Raw genomic sequence first — 13664 nt, forward strand, 5'->3', positions numbered from 1 at the left:
CGTCCAGGGTAATAATGACGTTCAACATTTAAATGCACTTCACACAGACTTAAAAACTAAGTTTGAGGACATTTTGACTGTGGAAATGCAACCTTGAAGAATAGGATATCATGTGACAAAAAGAACTGACCGGAATAAGCACTGAAAAAGAACTTAAGGGGCAGTTCTGTAGGGCTAGCTACAGAAAGAAATTCCTGTTGATTATCCTGCTTCATTTTCATTTGGTGTAATACCTCATAAGGGTGCCCCTGTCTGCATAATGTAAAGACAGTGCAACTATACCGCCACCCGGTTGTTGGGCAGGCAAGGGAAGGGAATATTCTTACTAAAAAGATAACTGATTATCACATGGTACGTTGATAGTTTTAGGAAAATTCAATATTTGGCAGGCAGGGGTCTACGGAAAAAAAAAATTGGCAAGTGGTCTACGGGGCAAAAAAGTTTGGGAAACTCTGATCTAGACAATCCTAACCCTTATACTCAGGCACCATGCTAACTAACCAAACGAAGCGAACCACTTGGGGTGACCTATGGCAGAGGTGTTGGGTATAAATGAATGGTTTTCGGGGCGGCGGCATCCACACCCGCTACCCAAATTATATAAATAAATTTTGCGTATTACAAAAAGTGCTTTTTAATAACACATGTAATTTATTCATATGAAAAGTCAGGGGTATTTCATTATAATAATATGTAGATATAATTTATTAATTTACATAATTTTTAAGTGATTTTGATTTGAGGTTTGTTTGCTATTATTAAATTAAAAGCCCGGCTGGGCGTAAAACAAAAAAATCTACTATTGTAATTTATTTTCGAGCCTAATTTCGACCGAGGGAGACTCTGCGTTTATAACCCCTGGCTAAGTTATTTTTTTAGTTTCAGTACCTCTCATCGATCAGCTTCCGCAATGTCATGTCAAATTTAAGTGATTTTGCGCGTGTATTAATATTTAGAAAATAATATTAAATAGCAATATTTTCCATAATCGTAAATGCAAAAATTCGTTTTTTATTGTCATTCATTTTAATCGAAAGGTTTGTTAAAAAAATGCGAATTAAAAACGGTAGTTGTAGGTATAAGTTTACAAAAAATGAATTTTTGAGAAAATTGAAATCATCATGATTGCGTCGATTTTTGGCAAATTATAGGATTGTCCTTGTAGAAAACCACCGTCTGTTACGGTGGTAAGTATTTGCATATGTGTATTATAAAAAAATATGTTTAGAATGCGTTAATGTACAGCGCATCATCTTTTCTACCGACACACGACGCTATCAAATATTTCTTCCTATGGTAGGAGAGGGGGTCAGTTGAATTCGAGAGCGGCCGAGGAACATAATTTCATCTGTCAAAGTGACAACTTTACTTACTGACAGCTTGAGCACGTTTTCGAAATGGATGATACTTGTCGCCTATTGCTGGATCTGTTGGACAGCTCATCCAACCATGATCCAAAATGATGATGCCGCCAACTATATAATTATAAATGCTATTTATAAACTTTTTAGATTTTAAACAATCTGCGCGTAAATAGCGCATTTTCACATAACCTGACATAACCTCTCCGTCGAATCAGGAAATTCGCAGTTCGCACGCCGATCGACGAAAGCGACATATAATAAATTATTGTAAAATAAGCTCAACTTTCGTCCAAGCCGTCCAACTTTATCAAAAAACCGAATGATATTACCATATACTGAGATTAAAAATATGATTAATTTTGAAAGGGCGAAAATTTGTTTACTTCAAATTCAAATATTGATTATATTTATATTTTAAATATAGGTATGTTAAGTATGTTTGCCAAATAAAGTTTTTTTTATGTTTCTAAATTTACTAGCACACATGACGATATGAGCTAACATAATAAATAAGAAATGCATTATTAGGCTGCTTATGTCATGGCTGTCAAAGGGAACACGGAACTTAGTTGGTAGCTCCGTAATTAAAATGACCCCCTCTCCTTTTTACGGCGGAGAGGGGGACGCATAACTTTTCAAATATCGCGTCGGGAGCGGTTACGTAAAATAAATTCGGTTAGCGAAGTTCAGAACCACACTTAGGCCCTGTCCGCACAGCGTTTTAAATTCGCGCGTTTTAAATTCGCGCGAATTATATTCCGCGATCGGAATTACAACTAGTACGCACTGCGAATAAAATTTCGTGCGATTTTTGACAGTATAATATAGTTCTCGGCTAAGACGCACGTGTAAATGGATAACAGAACTAAAATTTTAATGTATCTAATTCTACGGCGGCGGCGTAACAGAAAAAGATGTCACGAACATTGGATTCACCCATTTACAGCATTGAGACCTATGAAAGGATTTTTCTTTATAAAACATCAAGAGCTGCGAAAATACAATAAAAAGTTTTTTGGGTATTACAGAATGACAAAAAAATCATTTGATAATTTACTACTACTAGTTGGTCCGGCTATTACCCATCAAGATTCGAATTGGAGAAAAGCAATTTCAGCTGAAGAGAGACTCGATAACTCTCGATAGAAGAGAGACTCGATAACTCTAAGGTAAGATATTCATATTACGTACAGTCAACAGCACATCAGGCTACCACTCAATCGACTATGTGCCTTACTACAAACAAGTGAAGTGATACAATCGATTGAAGACATTCGGTTGAAGACGTTTTGACAGTTTTGGGTAGTCTGAAGTGCCGTTGACCGTACCTATATTTCTGTAACATTCCAATGAATATTTAATAACCGACAGAGGTTAATAAAACAATAATTAGTCATATAGCATCATTTTTTTATTTTATTTATTTTTTTTAACCAATACATTTTAACCAATATGATATTAACCAATATCTATACATAATATATAATATAAGTGGTAACCATACCTCCCTAATGGAGAAATTCTCGTGTTTAGAGAGGGAGCACTATCAGATTGACAGTACTGTACATACTTTTAACAGTTGTTACAATTTGGATGTATGTAGAACTACTTTTTTTATACATAAAAAATAATAATTTGGCATTTTTTTGGTACATAATGAAACATAATGTGAATTTTCATACATAGAGAAATTATAAGTTGGCATTTTTTTGTTCATAATGGAAATATAAGTTGGCACATCGTTACACATACTTAAATCTAGTTAATAGTAAAATGTTTTTTAAGTTTTTAGTGAGTAGCGCTCGCCGATCGGGTGGGAGAAGAAGCGCGCGACATCCTGTCAGTAGCAGCGACGTAGCACAACTGATGTGAAACGCGCGAATTTTATTCCGCAGTGCGGCCATGGCCATACTATTTCATACTGCACAAAATATTCGCGCGGAAATAAATCCGCACCGCATCGCGTTCAATTTGCAGCAAACCACAGAATTTTTATCCGCGCGTTTTTTTTACCGCCAGTGCGGATAGCCCTATAAGATACCATGTGTCACAGAATTTGCGAAAAAAAAACGCGCGGTGAAAAACCGCTGTGCGGACAGGCCCTTATAGCGCGTTATCTTTTTACGTGTGTCGGGTCTGTATGGGATTGTATGGCGAGCGCTATTGTGCTTTATATTATCTGTTGATGTGAGCTTTGCGTGTGGCAGCAGCTTAAGGGCCCGCTTTCCGCGTAAAGAATTTAGATTTGGGCAATACCCACAAAATAAACAATATTTAGTGTTAAAAGAATCCGACAGAGGTGTCTGAATTCGTATTAGGAATAATTTTGGGGATTATGAAATTAAATTACCGACATCTATTGCAATTTTAGAAAAACAGAACCATTTTTAGTTAGCACCGAGCAAATGAGAACGAAGTCGAAATGAAGATGGTTCTCAAAATATGGGTTTTATTACGGATTTAATTAACTTTTTTTTTTTTAATTTTACAAAAAACATTTACGAAAGTTATTTGTATAGGTATAAAAATTACTTTACTTTACTAAAATACTATTCTCACTTTTATAAAAGTAATTTATAACTTTTATAAAATCAATAAATATATTTTTACATCAATAAGGTTTTTCTTATATGGTTATCTTTATAGGGTGTCCGGGGGTAAAGTGCTCAAACTTCAGGAGGTTATTCTAAATGCTAGAAGAAGTAAAAATGAAATGGAAATTATTCGAATTTCCAAATTTTTTCCACAAAAATTTATTTTCCTGTTTTTTTTTTCTATACAAAAAATTAAACTTTTTTACTCGAAAACTATCTTAAAACGTTGGAATTCCAAAAATTTTTTTTTTCTTTTTTACTTGTACTATCAATTAAAATCACCTCCCGAAGTTTGTGCACTTTACCCCCGACATCTTGTATAATATGCGCAATATAATATTTATACACGTGTAATATCTACTTTTGTACATTTATATAAATTATATACACGTTTACATTTTTATGCTCATCAAATTTATTAAATTATAAAGATAGATAGAAAGATCCTTAGTGCTTCCTGAGGACTTACAAATCAGAAGAATTTTTTGTAATTATTTATTTATTCATTTAAACAATTCAATAATTATAAAGAGTAATAAAACATGTAAGCAACATAAAATTACATTCTAAAATGTGAAAGGGGATCTATTTATTTACATTTTTATGAAATTACTACTTTTAATAGTTTAAGCTTTCAGTGAACTTTCAATTTTATTTTTAACTTCTCTAAATATTATTTGTTTAAATAGTCAAATATAATTTAATCACAAACACAAGATTCATTCAAAATGAAAGATTGGTGGTTCTGAAATGTTCCCATAAATACGGTGAAAGAACCCTAAACTATAAACTTATTACCCTAAACATGCTTCGAGCGAAATGCGGATCTGGAAACCTTATCGTCAATCTGAGCAAAACATACCATGAACGTCAATATAGCAACAGCCTTTGTTCTGCTGCAGTTTCATTAAATGCCGAGAGATCCGTTTACAGTCTCCAAAAAGCAATACTGGGGCACAACCCTAGAAGCAAAGCTAAATGATTGGAATACAGAAAGATAAAAACACACCATTGTCAAAAACATCTTGGCCGTAAATGATTAAATAAAATTAGATTTATTCAGGAAGGCAAGCATTACGGTGATCGATGTTAAAAATCTAACATAGCCCTAGAATAACTCCAGTATCGTTAAGAAACCTTTCTCTTAAAGCTCAGAAAAAAACTTTCCATGACAGTTAGATATACCACTCTACAACAAGACCGCGTGCGGTAAAACTGTAAAAAAAAATAAAGTAATAAATAACAAAATAAATATTTCACAACACAATAATTTCATCGAAAATCTTAAATCCGTTCCACCTTTCTACATTTTCTATATTCTCCTTAAGAGTATAATCCTTAGATAATGCCTTTTCAGATTATTCGTGGAAGCTAGAAAAAAATAAAATCATTGATTATAACTGCACTTCAAGTGACCTTTTAAATAACAGTAAAGGGCTCAAATGATTTTATTATTACGTCCGTGCCTTTGCATCTTTACAAGACTTGGGCAAAACATTCTGTAGCGGAGTATAGATTTCACATCTGAAACATAATTAAAGAGTTTATTGAAAATAGAACACCAAGGTACGGTTAGTCAAAAAACGTACAATAAAGTTAATTCTGGGAAGAAATTGTACAGTTGACATTCAGGACAGGTTCACTCCCTCCTCCTCAAAAAAGACCCTCTATACAGCATTCTCAAAGATGACACAGGCTCTGAGAGAAATTATTTTCTTCAGGGCCTCCTTCCGACAAAAAATAACATCACTGAACTAAATTATATTCTTGTATTATTGTAGAAAGCAATCACTTTGTGGTTTGACATATTTAATAAAATAAAATACTTTTTTGTTTTAAAACCACGATATTTATTAATTTAAGAACCGACCGGTTTCGCTTTACTTAAGCATCATCTGGGTACAAATTAATACTAAACAAGAAGTACATAATGTGTGCATATATATAACAAAATATAGAGGGAGACAACATGATACAAATATAAGCAACACAAAGACGATCATAAAATACATTAGCATAAGTGCACAAGTAATGGAAAAACCGCTAGATAATTATGTAGACTAATGGGTTATACGAATAAATCGGGAGAAACAAAACATCAATAAAACCTCAATAATAACGGTTTTTCCGAATTCGCAAATCATTTGATCGATAAAGATCATACATTCTGTCATAGCACCGGTGCTAACATCTTACATAAAAACGGGCATGGTAACAGACTAAACAATTTAGAGGCACTAGAAATTAAAAAAGCTGTAAAAACCAAAAGTCAGATACTTAATAATCAATTAGACATATCAAGTAGTCCAATATTAGGTCTGTTTCCAATAAACCCATAAAAAAATCCCAGTTCTCCTTACCTCCTTACCACCTTGCCAGTTGATGTTTTGTTTCTCCCGATTTATTCGTATAACCCATCAGTCTACATAATTATCTAGCGGTTTTTCCATTACTTGTGCACTTATGTTAATGTATTTTATGACCGTCTTTGTGTTGCTTATATTTGTATCATGTTGTCTCCCTCTATATTTTTTTATATATATGCACACATTATGTACTTCTTGTTTAGTATTAATTTGTACCCTGATGATGCTTAAGTAAAGCGAAACCGGTCGGTTCTTAAATTAATAAATATCGTGGTTTTAAAACAAAAAAATATTTTATTTTATTAAATTATATTCCCCACAGTTTCAGAACTTTTAACAGAAGCTTTTTTCGCTCGCACGCTTTTTTCTGGATTCCACGTTCGAGTATTGTTATTTGAAACAGGTGGCCCATATATTATTATTACATATTATATTATATTTCGGACATCGTTGCATTGTGAATCATTAGAGCAGATCTTCAAACGGAGAACAACACGACCGTCCGCGAAGCTCTCTAAGCAGTGACTGAAAGGCAGATAGCGTACGCGCGTAAGGAAGTGAGAGGGGCTGAAATAATCATGCTTAGAATCATAAGACGTAAGCGACTGTTGTGAAAATGTTTAATAAATCACGGCGTATTTCAAAAATAGCAAAAATCACTTTTGGGGTCTATTGAGTAGCATTAAAAGAAGCATTGTGATTTTTTTCATACATATAACTTGTAAAATAACAGAAATAAAAGTGTTAATAATATTTTTCGGAGCATACTTTGCGATTTATTTCTATCGAGGGAATTTCAAATAATTACCGTTTCGGCTTTTGGAACAAATAGATACTATCTTAAAGAATAACATATATTTTTTTAAGAGCTTAAAAACTTCAAACTTTTAAGGAAAATATCTCGGAAATTGGATGAAATTCGAATAGTGGGCCCTTAAACGTTTATAGCAATCAAACCAGCAACGGTAACAAAAACACCTAAATGCATACATAAACCACTCACCCTAGAAGCAGATTGACGTGAGGCCGTTGTGACGTCACAATTTCGCCAGCCAATCGTGTCTCGTTTATTGGTATTTGAATTTTCATACAACTTTTGGGGGTTTCAAGTACGATATTCGCGTTTAGTTAAATTCTTTACGTATATTAATTGCATTGAAAACACTATATTACATACACTACATGTACCCTCTTATGAAATGTACCCTCACGAAAATGATATTTGGATACATACGTATTACATTTATTATTATTAATCAAATTACCTACATTTTGAATAGTTTGAAATAATACCTGGAATGATAAAAAATTATCATCATCATCAGAAATACTAATTTCGGTTGCGCAGGTCCAATAAGGACCTCCAGTGAAAAATATCTATAATGCTGGGTATAAAGAGTATAATTTAAAAAAATGAAATTTTAGATCATTATATTTTTCAATCTCTGGGACAATATCTTCACGTGGTATCAAAATAAAAAAAATATCAAAAATATATTTCAATTAAAAATAGGCATTTGTCACTTAATCACCCAATACAAGTAATCATATTAGTTAATAAATTTGAAATCGCTCTCCTGAAAATTTGTTGTTTTTGACTTGTACTCTTTATGCTAAGCATGATAGATATTATGGCTTATGGATGTCGAAAATTTCAGGGTGTGAAATTTGAATGTGTGTCCTTAACTTTGCTTCGTTCATATATTTATTATGTATATTATAACTGTTAGTGGTATGTTTTGTATAATAAGACTATAGTATAAAATAAATTATTTATATGATTTTTTTTCTTTGTTTTAAACCACTTTATTGAGTTATATAGGTCGACCGAATTCGGTTGCACTCAACCTTCTTCAGAACAATGGCACTTAACCTTCTTCGGGACAAGTGCAACCGAAACCGGTCGACCTACATATATAACTCAATAAAGTGGTTTAAAACAAAGTTTTTTTTTCCATTTATATAATGTTAAGCCCAAAGTGTTTGCTTTCTTCGAAAATTTAAATTAATTATTATTAAAAATTCAATCAAATTTTCACAGAATCTTATAATAATGATTGTAAAACAGATGTTTACCTACTACATGAATATTTTAATTTCTTGATAAAGGGTTTCGCAGTTCCTAACAATTTACAAGAATGCCTAGATTTTATCACCGCTCCGACGGTTAATTACTAAAGATTATTCGTTTCAATATCACAATGGCTCCTTTAGCGCCGCCTCTGCTTTACAAACAATAATATTTCCCCACTCTATTCAGAACAAGCGGTCCTCTTCGTCTTTTGTGTCCGTCCATTTTGGGAAGGGCTGTCAGATTGCAAGAATTTTCCAGAATATCTGAGAATGAATGAGGGATATTATTTGTTATCTGGACAAAGCCGAGACTTTCTTTACATATGGTAATCACATTAATTAAACAGGATTTCACTAAATAAATTACTTCATTTTCAGCTTAAACGTACGTAGTTGGAAAACATATTACTTATATAATATAAGCTGTATTAACCTTCCTAACTACGTAATATCATGTTTGCAAATAATGCCATTTTCTTTTCAGGCTAAAACTTGGTGCACAGGGCTAATAGAATGACATCATCTTGGAGAAAATACCGAGCGTTAAGGGATATACTTGACTTACTGTAACTAGTGATTCCTGACCTTATTTGAAGTAAAAAATGAAAATGAACCTTCTTGATGTTTTTTTTCAACTTAAAACATAAACAAATCATTAGGTATTGGACGGTTAGGATCGGGGTGAGGGGGTGGTCAGTTACTAGTCTGAGTAACTGAACCACAGACATAGGAATTAATAGACGAGAAGATAATGGCGAGGGGTAAAATCAACTGTTGAAGAACGAAGGGCGTAAGGCTGACTGTGATTCGTCAATAAATCAATCTGACAGTAAATAGGCATCTCGCATTATAATATCACCATTTACTTCTTAAAAGTAAAATCTGCTTTTGAATGAATAGACATTTTTACATGGGAGCGCAAATTACTCGCCACGTTATGAACAAATTTGCGAAGTCCAAATTCGGCAAAAAAATTCGGTTCTATTTTCAGAGTCGAATATTTCGTTTAAGTATTTAGTTAAGACACTTTTATAAATGTTCATAATTTACTTCCCAGCAACCAACCAGCTTTGTGTTTCGCGTCCAGACGTTTCTCGATGTGATAGTACCTATATGTTTCTAAAACTTAAAATAAAGTAAAATAATGCTTATATATGGAATGTAATACGACAATTGGGTTTATTCTCTTTTTCACATCTATTTTTACAAGTTTTCATAGTACAAGTCAACATTTTGCCGTGTTATTTCGTAAAATGAACCGATGATGCCTCGACCATAGTTCGCACAAGAATGATGACGTCACGTTTTCAAATTTCACTTGAGGCCATACGCGAGCACAGCCGGCTCCAATGGAACCGGTATGGGGAGTGGGGATAATACGCTTTTAATCACTTAGGGCAGGTCTACTAATATTCATATGTCTATGAACTGAACAGATTCCAAAATTTCATTTACATTTTTTTCACCAAATAATGTCGGGAATCACTGGTTAAAGGAAAGTCAAAGTACGTCCCTGTAGATAATCTACCTCTTTTAAAAATCTATGATTTCGAAAAGGAAAATTGTTATTTTTATAAGGCAGTTAAATAGGTACCGACCAATGATTTTTTAATGAAACTTTCTTTACTGCGTGCATTTAATTTATTATTTAGATTTTGGTCCTACCTTCTAGTTAATTATGAATTGATAGTTAATTAAATGCGCACCTACCACTGATAACACCGCTGTAATGTATCCACGGTGTCCGGAAACTCGTAGTACAAGCGGGAAACTGGTGCATCTATTACACTTTTTTACGATTGAGCAGCTTAAATTTTGTGATTTTAGCTTTCGTTTCCGTGTAAATCAAGGCTGAAGTAAGAATTTTTCGGTCAAAGATGAAAAAAAAGAACCACTAAGGAGTTAATATCAGCTGTTAACGTATTTTGAAATGCGTCAAAGTGTAGACCCGGCTTCAAAATTTGTTAAACCTTTAGTTGCCGAAAAAAAATGAATGAAGTAAAAATAGAAGTTTCTTCTAGGTTCACTATTTATTTCGAGTTATTAATGATTTATCGAGCTCCCGGACACCGTATGCATGAAGTTTTATTTTCTCTTTCTTAAAAATAATTAGGTTATCAAAACATTTAGTTCTTTATTATTAAAACGACTATACTATAGAGTCTCTTTTGTGTTTTTTCCGTCACAAGATGATACGGAAAACCCAAATCAGGGCTTATCCGTCATTGGAACAGATGATGACCCTACTAGAATCGAAACCTTCTCCTTTGTATCTGCGTCCATTTAGGACTGCCATTACAGAGGATATTTCGGCACTACTATTCGGACCATCGCCATCGTACGAAATATAATACAAAGGGGTGTGAGGGACCCTCCCTTCGCCCAAACCCCCCCACCCAACCTACCCCGCCGCCACCCCGTGAAGTGGCCCTTAGAACACCCCATCGACAATTAGAATTTCCGTCTTTGTACATCTTACTCTTGCATTGTGAAAACGCCATAAATAGACGTCGAAACATTTCACGGTACCTACCACAGAAATTTGAGGTAGGAACCTACCTTAATACCTACATTTAATGAGAGACACATTTTGAAATAAGTAGGTACTTATGTAGTAGGTACAAGGTAGGCACTACAACTATATAAAATGTAAAAGTAAGTTGGTAAAACTAATGAATTTTTTATGTATTCAATACTGTTATCATTAAACTTTTGAAGACAGTTTATTTATTAACAAGAACTGCTGTGGAATTATCATTACGCTCAACTTTAGCCTTAGCTTTACCCAGGGGCGTAAATAAGGGGGGTGTTCGCGCAGTGTGTTTATGGGAGTAGGTAGGTGTCTTTTAGTAAAGACTTGATGGATAGGTAACCTCATTATTAAATCATGCAATTGTCTTATCTACCCAATGTACAAGTCCGAAAATCATGACCGGAATAATTGTTGCAAGTAGAAAAAGATGTCAAAACATACCTTTCAAACCAACAGTATGCTCAGTATAAATTTATATCTCATACAGGGAGGATTGATGTGTGATATGAAGAAGACCGCGGAATATAAATTTTGTGAATTTAGCTACATTGAAGCTGCCATAATTTGAGGCCCCAACTGCGAGGGGTAAGTAATTTTTCTTGTATATTTAAATCTGAGCTTATCTTACGTTCCAGAATCCCAGATTTTAAATATTGGGGAATACTGTTCATCGAGTTGAAAATGAATTGTCCTTATAATATAAATGCAGTTGACATAGTTTTGGGATTGGTGACAGCACCTGCTAACATCAACTCATACAGCACAGAGTCACAGTTTCGGGATACCAGTAGGGTTTAGGGGGTTAAAGGTTCAACCCCTTCCTCAATCGACCTTATTATTGCGTATGGAAAAAGACAATATCACTCGTAGATTACATTCCTGGATAATTCAACAATCTTATTTGCACCATACTTTTTACCAATATATTTTATGTGATGTAAATAATAAGATTTAATTAATAGAGGTCCGAAAAACTTTCTAACAAATTTTCCAACCCCCCTGTCTCCCCTGCCTAGGGTTGCCATCTCTAAAATTTGGCAACCAGGACAAGAGGCGTGAAAACCCCGGATTTTAGAGCCCATATCCCGGACATGTCAACAGGTTTTTTTAAACACAATCAGTGTAATAAAAACAGTTTAAAATGTCATAAATCACCCTTTTATTTATTTTCAGACCTTAAAATTGAATTTTGTCATCTTTTATCATCATTTTAAATGTACCTATCAAAACAGAATCTTATTACAGTTTGTTACACATTGTTTTCATAATCAGTTAGAATTTTATCATTCTTAAAATAAAACAAAAATTATTAATATACTGTTATGAAAACTAAGCCTTATTAAAATATTAAACTTAACAAAATTCAATTAAATTTTTAACCAAAAATCATAAAAATACTGAGACCATTTTAGTATTCAGTCTTACAATTTTTGAGGTAACTCTTTTAAATGAATAATAATTATCTTCTTTAAATTTGTATCAGCAGCCATTTACACAACAAAATACCTCTTAACATAATATGAACTAAATTCAGTCTTCTTAAATCTTAAGCAAAAAACTGACCCTTTTTAAAGTTTAGACTTACTGGAATGTAAGTTACATTATTAATTTTTAAAACATATAATATCCAAAACTATTCTCATTTATATAACCTTAAATTTTAATCAACAGCCATATTACCTTAACACGGGCATTAGCCTAGTATGGTTGTAAAAAAAACATAACAATTGTAATTTCAAGAAATCTATGAAATAATAAAAAATTAAAATTAAAATTCTACATTTCTTTTACGTAATAAAAACAATCATTACTTTAACTACAAAAATGAATAGAAATTATAGCACTTGTGAGTACATTATTTGATTATCTAGCTATTAAAGATTTTTCCTCAGCCTCTTGTCTTTTTGTATTTATCTTTCCGAGAGCTTTTAGAATATCTTCCCTTTTTAAAAGGAATTTGTAAAAATCAATGCAGCTGTATTCTTGGAAATTGAATTTAATTTTAATTACTGACGAGATTGTTTCTAAGTTTAGTAAATTTCTTTCTTTTGTCCATTGTTGTGAAATCAATGAGAATATTCTCTCCACGTTGGCGAACCATTGACAAACCCGGACTACAAATGAAACCCCGCCCGGACGCTCCCCGGACGCCTTCTAAACTAGGACAAATCCGGGGAAACCCGGACGGATGGCAACCCTACCCCTGCCCCCCCCAGAATCACCCACCCTTTAGATATGAAAATTCTAACGCAGCATCACGTACATTGGTCAAATGCATTATAGGTACGTATTGTATTGAATTAGTGATCGACGAACCGGTGGATGCAATACGTTAGCCTTATTTAAGTACAGAAAACAGGCATGGTGCTGAAAATTTACATACATGGATGTTTAAATACATAGTAATATCAAAATGATAATAACAAAAATAGTAACGAAATGAATAAGCTAAATATGCAGAAGTAAATGACAAATAAGAATGTGTAAAAGTTAAATACAAATATGTTCATAAATGATTTGTTATTGTCACACCTTTTTTTGTTTTTTTTTTTTTAATCTTTATTTAGATGTACCTACGCAAATTTTTTCATACATCTAGAAGGAAAATATAAAAAATAACAATTACATTATAAGAGAAAAAGATAAATACACAAAATTATATTATATAAGATATCTAGGTGACTAAAATAATATTGGTGAGTATGTTCAACAATCAAAAATTATTTTTTCCATA

The sequence above is a fragment of the Hesperophylax consimilis genome, chromosome 4, assembly GCF_061612785.1.
Source record: "Hesperophylax consimilis isolate HC1 chromosome 4, BYU_Hcon_1.0, whole genome shotgun sequence".
Lineage (NCBI taxonomy): Eukaryota > Metazoa > Arthropoda > Insecta > Trichoptera > Limnephilidae > Hesperophylax > Hesperophylax consimilis.